The sequence below is a fragment of the Saimiri boliviensis genome, chromosome 4, assembly GCF_048565385.1.
Source record: "Saimiri boliviensis isolate mSaiBol1 chromosome 4, mSaiBol1.pri, whole genome shotgun sequence".
In the NCBI taxonomy this organism is placed as follows: Eukaryota; Metazoa; Chordata; class Mammalia; order Primates; family Cebidae; genus Saimiri; species Saimiri boliviensis.
In genome coordinates, this window is record NC_133452.1 from 152,639,990 (window position 1) to 152,656,746 (window position 16,757).

At 42.6% G+C, this 16,757-nt stretch overlaps 1 non-coding gene across 1 annotated transcript; it reads left to right on the top strand.

The window, feature by feature from the left end:
• The first annotated feature begins 5,564 nt into the window (after positions 1-5,564).
• On the top strand, positions 5,565-5,668 carry LOC120361180 (U6 spliceosomal RNA). Its single transcript, XR_005577529.1, has one exon. It is a non-coding gene; the product is annotated as a U6 spliceosomal RNA (small nuclear RNA).
• Positions 5,669-16,757: the final 11,089 nt, after the last annotated feature.

The following is a 16,757-nucleotide window of genomic DNA, read 5'->3' on the forward strand; positions in this document are numbered from 1 at the left end:
CAAGTATCTAATTCTAACCCACTGCCAGTCAGCAGGCCAGCAAACACTTATTTAGAGCCTTGCGAGCACATGGCACAGAGCTGCCTGTTAAAGAAGAGATGTTTTCCTGTCAATTCCTTTGGGAACTGACAATCAGCTCTACTTTCTACATTTTCCCTGCTTTTACATGTCAGCTTTTACTAAGACCTGTGGAACTCCAAGTCTCTCGTTTATTCCCCAATTTTTTTTTTTTATTTTTTTTTTTGAGATGGAGTTTGACTCTGTCACCCAGGCTGGAGTGCAATGGCACGATCTTGGCTCACTGCAACCTCCGCCTCCTGGGTGCAAGCAATTCTCCTGCCTCAGCCGCCTGAGTAACTGGGACTATAGGCGCGTGCCACTATGCCCAGCTAATGTTTCTTTCAGTAGAGATGGGGTTTCACCATGTTGGCCAGGATGGTCTGGATCTCCTGACCTCATGATCCACCTGCCTTGGCCTCCCAAAGTGCTGGGATTACAGGCATGAGCCACCATGCCAGGCCAGTTCCCAAATTCTTAACAATGAGAGAATTTGCTAGGCTTTGCCCTGCCTCCCCAGGGAGTTCACATCCGTGTGTGTGTGTGTGTGTGTGTGTGTGTGTGTGTGTATGTATCAGCCCTGTCTTATCAGCTTACCATGACCTGTCAGGGTTCTTGGCCCTTCGAGGTTCTTGCGATACTCCACGGACTCATGACAGAACTCACTACATCAGAACTAACCCATCCCGGAGAAGAAGTAGATGAGAATACAGCAGCTGACAAGTCAACCACCAAAGAGGAAAAACCAAATTAAACACTCCTTAAGAAGCCAAGTCGTCTTTCTTCCTCAAAAGCTACGTGGGAAGGAAGGCCCGGGGCAGGAGAAGAGCTCTGGGTCCCTTTGCGCTGTTCTATATTAACACAGTCACACTTTGCGCAGCACTTGTCACCTCCAATCAACATGAGGGCTTTCCGGGGCCTGGACATTCATTGAAGGGATTGTTACTGTTGGTGAATGGGGAATTAATTAATGCAAAGCCAACCAGTTCATAAATGTCTGCTTTGTGAGTGGTCCCCACATCCTGGGGACTGTGACTCCTGTGGTCAGCGCAGCCCCAGGACTTCGTGTCACCAAATGATATTTATGATCACCATCAGCCCCTTCCTCAAACCGCCAGGGGGAAGCGAGGCCTCACCTGGAGCCCTGTCTTTTCCGGCTTTGGGCATAGCCAAGGGTCCTCCAGTTTCTCTGGGGCGAAGCAGGCAGTGCAGAAAAACTCCCTGCAGTCTTCTGAACTCTCCCCCACAATCTGACTTCATGAAGAAAGGCTTCATTTGCAAGACACAGTGATGGGAACAGGCTTGCAAACAGAGAAGCTTTTCTCAACCCACCCCATTCCAAATTTGGTTACTTGACCTCTGGGCAAGTACAAGAACGCGCGCACACACAAACCACACAGACGTGCGCAGGTGCACACGGGCACACTCACACACTCAAACAATGCCACATATATGCACGGAATTTCTCAGATCTGCGTTACAGTCAGCTAATTTAAAAACCAGTTCTGATTTGAATGTGGCAAATGGACTCTTCAGGTAACCTAGTTACTAAGAATATAAGATAGAAAAAGTGGTAACTGAGCAGGCCAAGCCCTCTCCATCACATAAACATATATATCTCATTGAAGGTACACATGTAGTTTTATTCTCTCTCCAAAAAAAAACCAACTTGGTCCCAGGTTCTGCTGACATTAGAAAGTCCAGGCCCTGCTTCTGTTTTTGCTGTGGTGGCTTTGCTACCTCCTCGGTTTAAACTGCTAGAAGGCAGTCCTAAAAACTCCCTTTTGCCTTTAAAACACGATGCACTGTGATATTAAAGATGGCGGACTTGAGGATAGGGTTTTTTTTTCTTTATGTTTTGCTGTGATATCTAAATGTGCTACGATTAAGGTGTATTTTATAGCCACCAAAAAATGCATGATGTAAAAGGAGAAAAGAATGTTAGTTTCATAAAAATCCCTCAAGAGCCTGACTTTGGCAGCTTTATCTGATTTTTGAGGAAGTAGTGCTCTGGTCTTGAAAATTAGCCTGGATCATAAAGCAAGGAGACTGTGACATTTTCTGAAATTGGATCCCATACTGCTGGTTTCTGTCTGAACTTAGGAAGAAGAAGTTTATCCTTGGAAAATTCATTCTCTCCTTGCCATGTCCTTAACCCTTTTCCTATAACCTTGCCATCACCCTTAGAGTTCCCATCACTTTTCCTGTTTTACATTTTTCCTTATCATTACTTAAAACATAACCTGAGGATAGGGTATAGTCATCAGTCATCTACACCTTAGTATAAATTAAATTAATCAACATTTCTTTAATCCCAATGTTATAAGATTCTATTTGTATTTTAATTCAAAATTCAATTGTATAATAAAACGCACCAGCTAATGAATAAAAGAACTGGTCTCTGTCATCTCTAAATCAGTCATCTAGGCTACTGGCTTCTTTGTTTTGGGAAAGGCAGTTCCTGGAACAAATCACATGGTACTGTGATAAATTTTTCCACATTAGCTATAGAATATCACCATTTAGTAGTACCTCTATCCCTTTAGAAAGAATGCACTCTCCAGAGACACAGTTAAATGTAAGAATAGTTGCAAATAATGTGCAGTCTACGAAAATATTCATAACCCCCAGGCTTTTGGAAAACAGTATTCCTTATTTCTACTTGGGAAATTGTATTTGCTACACATATACATTGAGTATATATGTTGAGTGCCTGATAAATCAAAATGTATGATTTTGAGTATTAGATTTTAGAAACAGAAGAGAAAAGTATATTCCAGAGAAGTTAAATAACTTGCTGCAGGTCATTCACTGGTCAATAAACTAGGGCTTGAACCGAAAACAAAAGTTTCTGATTCCTAGCCTGGGCTCTTTTTGTTTCAATATCTTATCTCCCAAGACACCTAATTCAAGTCCTGGAAAGATCTGATTACCTCAAGCCTCAGAATGATCCTCCAAAGTTTTCTCTCTTAATCTTTGGGAATTCCTGGCAAGTAGGCTGAGAAATGAGGCTGAATCAGCAAACACCGTGTTCCTGACCCTCCTGAGCCTTCTCTGTTTATTAGACCATGCTCTGCAGATAAAAGGGCAAAGGAAGACAGAAAAACTTAGGAAGAAACAATCACTTATCATTGTTGCCTTTTCCCTCCTTCTGATCCATATCACAATCAGTGGTCAATCTCTGTCACCCACATGCTGTCCAGGACCTAGAGGGAGGCAGGACTTCCAAGGAGCTTCCTCAGGAACCCCTTAGGCAGAGTCTCACAGCTCAAAGTTCACTTCCCCAACCAGAGGAGTGAAGCAGTGGTGATCTTCTCTTATCCAGAGGTGGACGGCAACAGTTAGTTGACTCTATACCCATGGTTAGTCCTGGGGTCACCTTCTAGGTGTTCAGGCCCCAACTAGACAGCATCTAGGCTCCCTAGTCCCTGTATACCCTGTATATTTTCCAGCATGAACCTTCCTGCTGTCACCTGAATCTAAAAGGAGATCTTGACCATGACTAGCCAATGTGTACCCATAAAGAACCTCAGTATCTGTCATTTATAGATTTGCTCATTCAGCTAAAGTATGACAAGTGGTTCCCATACACAAGGCACTGGGCCAGGCTCCCACTGCATAAAGAAGCCAAACACATAGATCCTACCCTTACAAGCTGCTGGGAAATCAGAAAGACAGGGACGAATGACAGACAGCCAAATTAATTTATACTGATAGACAAACTCCTCTTTATTCTTTATGACTTGGACCAAATATCATCCCCTTTAAAAAGTTTCCTGACCATCTGCAGGCAGTTACATAGTGATCTTTCTGTGCCCTGATGAGATTTGGTTTGTTCTTCGACTATAGCATTTCTCATGTTGTTAAAATTACTTCTATGTACATGTGCTTCATTTTTTAAATCATATGAAAAACGGAGAGGGTGGAGGGAAGAAAGACAGAAGCTATTATTCAACATCTCCAGACAACCAGAGTATCTGGGACTTTTAAGATGAATGAATGAATGAATGAATGAATGACTTTTCAAGCTCTTTTGTCCTATACATAGATTTCCTTGACCCAAATATGTATCCACCAGTCCAAACAAGAGGTAAATATCCTTGTGGCTTCTGAATATGTGAACTGTGGTTATTTCCTGCTCATTACCCAAACTCAGAGAATTTGGAGCAATGAAAGCCTCATTTCACTCAGCCAAAAGCACTAGTTTCTTGTCTTCACTTTCATTTTTCTAGGAGTGTAATGAAAGTGTGTGTGCAGGTGGGTGTGCATTTGTCCTGCACATAATTCGGCAGTGTCTTCAGTAACAGGTGCCCCTCCAAAGGGCTCAGCAGTGAGGGGAAGTGTGGAGGGTATGGAGGGGGAAGCCAGGGAGATAGGGAGAAGAAGCCTGCCAAAACCAATCACCAAATCAAATCTGAACGCACACTCAGCCACAGGAGGAGAAATCGGACCAACACCCCAGTGTCAGGGTGGTTGCAGCGTCTGTTAAATGGCTTGTTAATGTGATAGTTGAGACTTTGACACAGAAATTACACGGGCTACAGTCACAGCACGGCAGGCCTGGCTCCAAATCAGCTCCTACCATGCAGTGTCACACTGCAGGCCAGGGGACAGGGATTTTCAATGCTACCTGGCCTGGCCTTCTGCCATCCTTTTGAGCTTTCTCTGTTTTGTAGTCTATTTCTTTTAAGAGAGGGCCAGTCATCTCCATTATCATGTGCATAGTATCATAATTTTTGTTTATTCTTACAAGTGGAATAAAGTCATTTTACCCCAGAAACAAGAACAGTTTAAAAACAGTTTGTTACTGTCAACTATTTTGATGAAGTCAGTCAACAAGTCATGAATAAAAAGGTCAGATGGCACCCCTGTTCAAGGAAAGAAGGCAGACAGCATTAAAGAGCAAAACACAAGGGCCCCGAATAGATTCAAGATGGTCCCTTATCTTTGGCTTTCTATGTAGCCCAAAGCATAGGTGATGGAAATCCATGTTCAACAACTCACCAACACTTATTGACCACCAATGTAGCCAAAGACTGTCTAGCTGATTCAGGGCACCAAGAGGGAAGAGTTGATACGAACGTCACCCACAAGTCACTTCTCACTTAAAGAATAAGATCATGCCTGTAAATCCCAGCACTTTGGAAGGTCGAGGTTGGTAGATCACCGGAGGTCAGGGGTTTGAGACTAGCCTGGCCAACAAGGAGAAACCCCATCTCCATTAAAACTACAAAAATTCCTGCTGGGCATGGTGGCAGGTGCCTGTAATCCCAGCTACTCAGGAGGCTGAGGCACAAGATTTGCTTGAACTCAGGAGGAGGAGGCTATAGTGAGCCAAGATCACGCCACTGCACTGCAGCCTGGGTGACAGAGCAAGACTCTATCTCAAAAGAAAAAAAAAAAAAGATAGGTAGAGTTAAACAAATTAAATGTCATCATCATACAGATAACTGGCAGAAATGAGACGTGGTGTCTTACTTAGCAAAAATGCTTAAAATCCTTTTACAGTGCTCGCTTTGGCAGCATATGTACTAAAATTGGACTAAGACAGAGATTAGCATGGGGCCCGCACATGGATGACATGCAAATTCATGAAGCATTCTATGTTTTTTTAAAAAACATCCTTTTAAATTCCTCACCCATTCATTTATTTAAAATTCATTCATTGAATGCTCTCATCGTGTCACGTTATGATGATGCAGTCCTTTTCCTAAGAATATACTTTGTAGGAAAAAAAAAAGAATATACTTTGTAGGACTATATTAATTATATTTTTGGCAAAAGGAGAAATCAACCCTTATCCATTTATTCATTAAACCTTCATTCATTGACTTCCCACCTCAAGCCATGCTATAATCATGTAGTCTTTTCTTACGAATATACTTTTTCTATATATCATATTGTATTTTGTTTTATTTTGTTGTGCTTTTGGTGGCAGGGGTGGGGATGGTGTATATCAGAGAACTTTTCATGTTGGTTTGAGTGACTTAGCAAGAAGACACTTCCACAGGCTGAATCCATTTCATCCAATAGCCAAGCAGCGATTGTAGACTCTTAGGGTTAGTGTGACCTTGGAAGTGATCTCGCCAAGCTCCTTGCAGGCAAGACAAAGAAGCTGCATTACTCCTGCAAAGTCATGCAGCTGCTACATCAAAGGGCTGGAGCAATAGCCCAGGTCTCCTAGCAGTTTCTCCAGCATATGTTCCGCTCCCCTGCACTGCTGGGAATTCCAGTGTCTTGCATTTATCTTATAACAAAACCCACACTTTTCTCTCTCCAACTTGGCCCTGGTGTCGAGGACGTCTCTGACATCCCTTCTGTGTGCCACTCTCATCTCTGAAGGAGGACACTTTGCTCCTCACAGTGCTGTCAGCTCCCCCACCCCATCTGTGTGTGTGAGGCCTAAGTCCCTGTGAGACAGAGGGCCTCAGGCTGGAGCAGCACAGGACAGCCAGGAGCAGACGAGCCAAACTGGCTTATTTTCATTGCTTACTTGGGAGTAAAATCCTTCCATGCCTGGATCCTTTTCTTTTAGCCCCTGCTACTGGCAACACGGTTTCTCAAAGGCCTGGCTTGAGAAATGGCCATCCTCCCTCACCCCACACCTCATTCTTCTATAAGGTACTTCTCTCTCCCCATTGGCAAAGGCTTCAAGTATTTTTCTGGTCAACTCAAGTGCATACTGCAGTGCATACTCCAGATCTAAATCATGCATGCAGTCTGGTAAATTATAAGCTCCTGCTACTCCATTTCTTCAGCCTAGGTTGAAACTTCTTTCAGCTCTTCAAGGCCCCTGGAACTCAAGATCCACCGCTTCTGGCCTCTTTTAACAATACAGTCCATGTTACCTGTGCTCTGCCAACCAGAGTCCTTCAACTAGCTTTTTTCTTGGTCTCTTCTTTTCAATGCCATGAGCCACACTCTGTATGTTAATTTAAATGGCTATTCTCAAGGGCAAGTCACCCCTGTACTAGTTTCCTGTGGCTGTTATAATAAACTACCACAAATTTGGGGGCTTACAAACAATGGAAATGTCAGAAATGTGCTATTGCACAGTTCTGGAGGTCCAAAGTCTGAAATCAAGGTGTTGGCAGGACCATGGTCCCTTGGAAGACCCGAGGGAAGAGTTCTTCCCTGCATCTTCAAGCTTCTGGTGGTCCCAGGTGTTCCTTGGCTTGTGGCTGCACCATTCCAATGCTTCCATCTTCACGTGGTCCTCTCCTCTTCTTTCTGTGTGTTCTCCTCTTCCGTCTCTTTAAGGACAGTTGTCATTGGATTCAGAGCCCATCCAGATAATCTAGAGTAAACTCATCTTGAGATCCTTAACTTAGTGACAGCTACAAAGACCCACTTCTCAAATAAGGATTTGATTCTGGGGGTAAAGATCTGGACTCGTCTTTTACGGGTAGCCACCATTCAGTTCACTGCCCTCTCTTCTAGTAATGCTGTTCACCCCTTAGCAGAAGTTGAGTTATTGTACTTTGGACACTGGCCGCTGGATATTAGGTTGGCATTGGAGGTACAAGATGAATGAGGCATGATTCCCACCTAAAGAAGTTCTTAATCAGGTAAATCAGACAGAAGTGCAAATAGGTTACTATACTGAAACACAACAGATGCTATCTTTGAATAGGAAAAGTCCCATCACTCAAGAATTCTATGCCCCATTTCCCTGAGAATTCTCATATTCCAAGCAGTGTCACCTTCTTTTTTGTTCATATGTCACTGAATCTGCTTAACCAGAAAAACGAATACTGGTGGGGAAAGGGGGTTCGGAAGGGGGACAAGGGAGATTTATTCCCTGGAGAAGTTTCTCTAGGCCACATATGTCTGTCTGAATAATAAGAGTAGGCATTTGGCAAAAACATGGCACTGGGGATGTAATGCTTCTGAGGCCTGAGCAGAGAGCATCTCAGAGTCAGAAATGGCTCACACGTGGACAGAAGTGATGGTTCCCTGAAAAGGCCTCCATGGATCTGTGCACAAAGCAACAACTTGGATGGATGTCAAGAAGCAGCCTCACTCCTTCACTGTGGAGTTGTTTAAGCATTTTAATACTTGACTCATGTGGGACTGTATCTGAGCCCCCATATGAAACCCTGCACATTTGGAGCTCCAGATAGGAGATAGCTTGACTTAAAGACAGGGAAACAAGGCCAGAGCTTCATTTCAAGACTGGTAATCCTAAGACCCCTTCCCAAATGTTTTATGTAGTGAAGAGATTGGAGTTGTGTAGGACACCATTCAGGATGCTAAGGATGCTGGGTGAAGAAAAATCTAACAATACTTTGTGTAGGGATTCTATAAGATTCCTATCTCACAACAGAGATTCCTTTCTGAAGCTAAAGTCTTCCACAATCTAGGGGGCAAACAGCGGATAATGTTCAGCCTTGAAAGCTGGTACATACAGGCATCAGGGAGAAAGCTGGTGCATGCTGGCATCGGGGAGAAAGCTGGTGCACGCCAGCATCATGAAGAACGCTGGTGCACGCCAGCATCACAGAGAAAGCTGGTGCATACAGGAATCGGGGAGAAAGCTGGTGCGGGCCGGCATCGGAGAGAAAGCTTGTGCATTCTGGCATCGGGGAGAAAGCTGGCGCGGGCTGGTATCGGGGGGAAAGCTGGTGCACGCCGGCATCGGGGAGAAAGCTGGTGCACGCCGGCATCTGGGAGAAAGCTCGTGCGGGCCGGCATCGAGGAGAAAGCTGGTGCGGGCCGGCATCGGGGAGAAAGCTGGTGCACGCCGGCATCGGGGAGAAAGCTGGTGCACGCTGCATCGGGGAGAAAGCTTGTGCACGCCGGCATCGGGGAGATAGCTGATGCATACAGGCATTGGGAAGAAAGCTGGTGCAGGCCGGCATTGGGGAGAAAGCTGGTGCAGGCCGGCATCAGGGAGCTGGGTAAGAAGACGATGTGCAAACTAGCTGGAATATTGCTATTCAAAAATAGAACTCAATGTGGTTTACTATAGTGAGTCCTACAATCTATTTTAAAAAAAAAATACATGGTATCTTGCAGTAAAATTAATTTTCTTATGATTATTTTCATAGTTGAGAGTCAATCAATAGGACATGGATGAATCATCTGAAATGAGCCCTTATCTTGTGTCCTGCTATTATCTTTGAAAAAAGAATTGCACCCTGGAAGAGAGTTTCAAAATAGTAAGAGCCCACCAAAGAAATTTCAAAGCACAGCTACAACATTGTCTAGAACGCCAGGCTTGGCGACTCTTCCCAGGAAAGAACTTTTTTTGCACGTGAGACACGTGAGAAAAATATGGTATTGCAATTCTAATCTCTGCTCTTCAAAATGGCTTCTGTTAAGTTCTGAATGTAATATTTTGACAAATAGGAACAATAATAATCAGAATTGTTACACTGTCCCAAGTACTATAAAGGATAATACCTCCAACTACCAGATGTCACCACTGAAAAATATTACGAAGTGAGTGTGGAGTTGACCTAGCCAACTGCTGGGTTCTCTCACCCTACGCTTTAGCCAGAAGAGGGCAATTTGTGCTGACCCTATGTAGTCCTTGAAGTTCAGGGTGACTCCAGTGAGACACAGCATTAGATTATACAAGTGAGTCCACCACACACTCACACACAAAAGGTTCTGATCCATTTATTCTTCCTAATTCTGTCTGTTAGAAAAATCAAGAAACCCTATCTTTCAAAAATTAGAGAGAAATGCATTGGTAAATTCCATCTACAGACCTCATTTAAGAAGTTGGTGATAGGATGCACTATGAAGCATATAGAGTCCCTTTTGTTCTTCCAGGATTGGTTTTCTCACAAAGCTTTAATAACAAACATTTCACGAGGGCCTACTATGTGCCAGGCATTATGCTAAGGATTAGAGAATGGGGAATACAGAATACTAAATAAATTAGAATATAATGTGATAATCGATATAACAGGAGAACATGCAAAGTATTGTCAGAGAGCAATCTAATAAGATAGTCCTTAAATATATGTGACAGAGAAAGAACATAGAAAGAAAGATTAGAATAAAAACACTCTAAGCTATTGACTGAAGGAGCCAGACCTCTTGGTCCAGACATTCTAAACGTCTGTGAAAAGTTTATTCCCTTTTGTTCCTGATTAGAGTGAGCTCTTTTTAGTTTCCCCAGCTTCTAAAGTCATCTCCTATCACCCAGCTCTTAAATGGCAAACTGTTTAAATTTAGCAGTCTTCATGTGCAAGAAAAGCCAATATAATCCAGATCTCCTATTTAAAATTCCTGGAAAGTCAAAGCCAAATCTCTCCCACCTCGCAGTCTGAACTGATCGCATTCTGTGTCCATACCCACATCAAATGATTGTTCAGAAGAATACCAATTAGAGCCCCTTGGAGGTTGCATGTCCATCCCCCCAACTGACAGGCAACTTCTTCAACAATACCCCTGGTGGATGATCTGCCCGCATCTATTGTCCCACTTGCGATGGAGTGCTCAGGGTTTTATGTGGCAGCCTGCTTCGTCGTTGGCCAGCTCCAGTGATTAAAATCTTCTTTTCTTTATGGCATCAAACCAAACTTTGTTTCCTGAGAACTCCCACCCATTGGCACTATAGCTCTTCTCTATAGCAGACTAAGAGAAACCACTGGAAGGAAAATTTAGGGGTGTCTTATTCAGTCAACAACTATCAATTGCAACTAGAAGACATTTCAAGAATTAATTCAAGGAAAGACCAAATAGACTCTAAAGAAGAGGGAGAATAAAATGAAGTGGCTTCCTAACCAATGCTTCTCAATTTTGTATCCAAGACATAGCAAATGAAGAGAGAAAAAGACTCACTGATGAAAATGTGGAGGATGTGTATAGCCAGAGAGGACCAGACTGGGGCCTGTGACCAGCCTACATGTTCCTGCTGCTCCAAGCTGAGCTGACTGTGTCTTCCCCACCATCCAGGCCTGCCCCAGGACAGGGGTTCCAAATTTCAGGTACACCAGTGCAGCTGCCCTGCCCCTGAGCAAGATATGGACACAGCAAGACCAAAGTGCGAGAAAGCTCATTGGTCAGTCCTTTTTCAACTTATGTAGCAGGTTGAATGGAGGCCTCCCAAAGGTAAGGTCCACATCCCCAAACCCTGAATCCAACTTTATTTGGAGAAAGGATCTTTGCAGATATAATTAGGAATGTGGACATGAGATCATCCTAGATTATACAGGTAAACCCTAAATCCAAAGACAAGCGTCCTTTCAAAGAGGAGAGGCTCATGGAGAGGAAAAGGTCATGCGAGGATACAAACACAGAAGGGACTGGGGCATCCGTGAGCCAAGGAATGTCGGGAGCCCCCTGAGCTGAAAGAAGCAAGGAAGCATTCTCCCCCAGAAGCCTCTGAGAGAGTACCAGGTCCTGCTAAAACCCTGACCACAGATCTCTGGCCTCCAGACTATCAGAGAATAAATTTCTGTTGTTTTAAACCACCCAATTTGTGTTGATTTGTTACAAAAGCTCTATAAGACAAATATATCTTAACTCATTCTCAAAAACAAATTACATCTTTATGATCCAGAGAGCCAAATCATGCCATTATCAAACTTTCTCACAAGTTTCTTTTATTTTCTCACGGATCATACCTCTGATTAATCAATGGTCAAAGATCATGCTTATAACCTACCGAATCTGGTCTAGCAAGGAAAATAAAACAGACACAGAAAAGATCTATAAACATGTCCTTAAGGTTTTCACTATAATACATGATAAATATACAAGTAATACATCTTTGGAGTTGTCTGTCCTCAACAATTTAATCTCCTTTCTCTGAAAATCATACCCCACCTTCATAGGATTGAGCCCTAACACATATTTGAACACTTGACCCCTCTTCGCTCTCTGCTAGACTGGTTATAATTGAATGGATGCGGGGTGCACCTTGACCCAAGCTGGACCAATTACATTATCTCTCCTGGGAATTGGAAATTGGAATGAAGGTAGTTAGGCTAATGGGGCTGGTTGGGTGCTAGAGGACAGGTAAACTCGGCAGCTTAAAGGAGGCCATCTCCTGCATTTTTACAGAAAATCAGTCTGGAGAGAGAAGAACAGCTCAAATGCCAGAGAAAAACAAAGATCAGAGACAAAAAGAAGGTCCTATCTGGGTCCCTCATTACTCCCCAAGCCCTCATTATAGTCTCTCAAAAAGCCCTACAGCACTAGGATTCTGTGCCACACACTGATATCCTTCCCACCCTTCTATCTGAGTGACAGATATGTCTATCTGTCTACATATCTCTACCGATAGCTATATATCTGTATTTATATGTAATACATACAACATTTCTTAACCAGGCACAAAGTAATTTTGAATCTGAAAACTTAAGGAACTCTTAAGCCTTGCATCCTTGTTTCAAAGAATCTGTTAATTTTATTCCACCCATTTTCCATTAAATTAGAAATTAATAGGTGTTTAGTGCATGCATACTAAACATGATTCTGAAGGATTGTTTGAAAATCCTTCCTTCCCCTTGAGGTCTTTATATTCTAATTAAGATAAAATACACACCATTACCTAGTGCTCCACATCTCACCTTGTCATAATTACTAGTTTTCAACCTTTGTAAACTGAAAATTTCTGTATATTCCATCCATTCACACATTGTACACTGGCACCGCTCAACCAGCTCTTGTATGCCAAGTTCAGATCTGTAGAAATCAGCTGGAAAATGAACATCCAGAGCTATTGCATGGTGGTGCTGTCCGCCAACAGTTGAGTTTGGGTGAGGTTGCCATTTTTGTCTGAACAGCAATGTTTCTGCAATTATTTGAGAAATTTTACTGTGTTTTCCCCCTATGGTTTTATAAAAACAAGTGGAGAAATGGAAAAGCTCTGAAATTCAATTCTTATGAACTTAACACCATCAAGATAAAGCTGAAAATCGAGCGGTCTAATGTAGATTTAAACCTGTGAAGGAAAATAGCAAAACTAAGGAATTTTTATGAGATGCTGTAACTATTCCTTCATAGACTGGATCTAAAAGCAGAGGTATGATTAGGGATTTTATTTTATTTTATTTATTCATTTATTTTTTGCAGCCTTTTAGGAAGGGAATTCCTTCCCCTTCTTGTTCTGCTTTCACACATTCCTATGAGATGGAAGTTTTCAGGAAGTCATTGCCATGGTCCGCACAGGTGTAGGTAGGGTCTTGACCCAGACTTCCACTCCTATGTGTTTCTGAAGTTTCAGGATAAGATCAGGAAGGCCCTTGCCTTGGGCTAACTCTCCTACCCCCAAATTTTATAATTCATTCATCATGCCTTCCTGGCGTTGTTCTACAATTAAAGCTTTGGTCTAGTCCAGTGGTTCTTAATCAGGAACACTTTTGCCTCAAGCAGACATTTGGCAATGTCTGGAGGCATTTTTGATGGTCACAAACGAGGGAGTGTATTCCTGGGGGTTCGCGGGCATCAGCTGGGGATGCAGCCCCCCACCACAGTGAATTATCTGGTCCAAAATGCCACTAGTGCTGCCACAGATGAAAATAAATAAATGAATAAAACACTAGCTCCTAAACTCTGCTTTTAATTTCTATTGTAAAATTCCTTGAATCCAACTGACTCCTCTCTGTCTGGATTATGGGTTGTATTAGTCTATTGCACCACTATAAAGACATACGCAAGGCTGGGCATTTTACAAATGAAAGAGGTGTCATTGGCTCATGTTCTGCAGGCGGTGCAGGAATTGTGGTGCCAACGACATGTGCTCCAGGTGAGGGCCTCAAGAAGCTTCCAGTCATGGTGGAAGGTGAAGGTGAAGCCAGTGCATCGAATGGGAAGAGCAGGAGCAAGAGAGAGCAAGGCATGGGGTGGGGGGTGTGCCACATTCTTTTAAACAACCAGATCCTACCCACAACCTACTGGTGAACTCAGAGTGAGAGCTCACCCATTTCTGGGAGGAGAGCACCAAAACATCCATGAGGAATTTGCCCCCATGACCCAAACACCTCCCACCAGACCCCACCTCCAACATCAGAAGTCACATTTCAACACGAGATTTGGAGGGGACAAACGTCCAAACCATATCATGAGTTTTCCTAATTGGGGTGGCATAAGTGACTGTGCACATGGAGATGGAGATGGAATCAGAACCAAACTGAATAAAAACCATTATTTGCTGAGTATTTACTACAAGCCAGCCAAGGACCTTTCCGCAGGTAATCCTCTTAACAGCCCTAAGAGGTAGGTCTACTGCAATCCTCCTATTACAGATGGGAGAGCCAGGGCTAAGAAGGTTAAATAACACGTACAAAGTCACAGAGATCTTTAGTGACTGAGCCAAGATTGGAAATCAGGCAGATTGACTCAAGAGCCGGAAGAACAGACTGGGTAGATGAATGAAAAGCCAGAAAAACAGATGAGGTTCCAACACAAAACATAGAGGAAAGGAGAGAAGGAGAACTAGGTAGAGACACATAGGGAGCAGGTCCCGTGGGTCAGTAACACAGTTCACACTGGATTCCTCAGGGTTCTTTATGCCAACTGAGCTGCAGAAATGGCAGTTCTGAGCACTGGGACTCCAACTGTTCGGTTCCCACTGCAGCCCTGCTGTTTAACGCTGTCCCGTCATGGTTTTATCATTGCATATAGAGAAGAGACTTTTCCCCCTGCTCAGATTCATTACATTCTGTTAATCAGAACTTGTTTTGTGCAAAAGCTGCAGAACTGTGAAGAGGAGCCGAAAGCATGTGATATGTTTAAATATGACAGAGCAATATGCTGACCAGCGAAGTTTGTTTATTAAAATCCTTATATGGGGTGAAGCTCAATTGAGCTTATGTCAGCTAGTTCATGAAGAGGCTCTGTTTTCAAGATTAGGCTTCTGTTTGTCTTCTTTACAGAGCTGGCAGAGGACATTCTGAAGAACACAACAGATTACGCCAAAAACATCTGTATTATAGAAAATCAACAATGAAGAGCAGCAGCTCCAAATGGAGCTAGTACTTTGAAAGGCGTTTATCTGTCTACAGATTAAACTGCTATTTTTATCTACAGAGGAAACTAGAGGAAGTGTAAACCAGTTTAAGAACAGCAGAAACTAGCCTACTTTTTTCTGCCAAGTTATTTTTGCACATTCAGGAAGACACAGGATGGGTTAGGATGGGTTTTCTTTTATTTTTTATCAATTTGAAGAAAATACTTAGCTATCTTACCTCAAATCAGAGTACTCAGAGCTGAATGTTTTTCTTATTTTTTTCTGCACTAGAATATATTCCTCTGAATGAGAACCAGTGGATGTCAAGGGGTTTGCTTCTCATAAGGAAGTGGCCTCTTACATACTGTCCTGTTTTAAAACCCCAGAGTGTCACAGACTTACTCAGATGAGACAGATCATTGACAAAGGAACTAAATTTGTTGCCAACTCCTGCAATCAGGGTAATGAGAATAATAACAGTAAGAAGCGGCTAACGTATATTAAGCATTTTCTAATCACTAGGTGTTTTATTACTCATTCATTATTTCATTTCATTCTCACATCTCTATGACTTGGGTACCAAAATGATCTACTTTTTAAAACATAGTAGTAAAGTGTATCATATATACAGAAAGTTACACATGTTTTAAGTATGAAACTCAATGAATTTCACATACTGAACTGGCCCGAGTAACCGCCACCCAGAATGAGACACAGAATACCTACTCCAGGCTTCTCATGCCTCCATCCAGCCTCACCTCTCAGGGACAAGGACTATCCCAACCTCTAATCATGTAAAGTCATTTCCCCAAGCTTTCAATTTTAAATAAATGCCATTATACAATGTCCTGTTTCATATCTGACTTATTTCATTCAATATTATGCGTGGAGATTCATCCATAGTCTTGTGAGTAGTTGTATTGTGTTGCTGGACTGTGTGTAGTTATAAACTGTTCATCCTTATAGTTGTAGAATACTCTATTACAGAAATATGCCATAATTTATTTTGTTCCATTTTATTGGTGATGGGTTTATGATCATTTGAAGGTTAAGGTTCAAGTTTGAGGTTGAGGTTTAAAATTAAGAATAGGAATACCGAGCCCCAAGATGTTAAAAATAACTTACCTAAGTTCACAAAGCTAGTAAATGGCGGATCCAAGATTATAACTCAAGCTGGCTTAACTCCAAAGTTAACTGTGAAGCACTGTGCTGTACTGTCTTTCAGAAAAGCAAAGCTTGCGGTGACCTCTCCCTGATGGGTCAAAAGGTCTTTTGTACAAATAATTTGGGGGGGCCCATGGGAAAAGAAGATATTTGAGTAACATGCCACAGGTCCGAATCCGCCACCTCTACAGAGCTCTTTGCCTTTGGGCATCTCTCTTTGCTTCTGATTCCCATCAAACACTTTCTCTTTTCTTTTACTTTGACTGTTCCAATAGCCCTATCAGTATTGTGGGACTTAACTGATTATCAGAGCTTGGAAACACCTCATTGCATCTGAAACCTAGAGAAGATGCTGGGTATAAGACACATGCTCACAGCAACAGCACGCACGAGGTGAGTACTCTGATGGATATCTGAGTGAAGAAGAGTACGGACCGTGTCCAAATTTAGTGTATGTGTGCATTCTAACCAGTGTGTTGGCTCACCTATCTTCCTCTCTCGTGTTTTTCATATGAATAGTTAACTATGCTGTTGTCAGATCATTCTCATGATGAGCATCTATTTGGCATATCCAGTAAACTGATCCACCATAAGGATAATTGTATTCTAATTAGCGTTCATATTT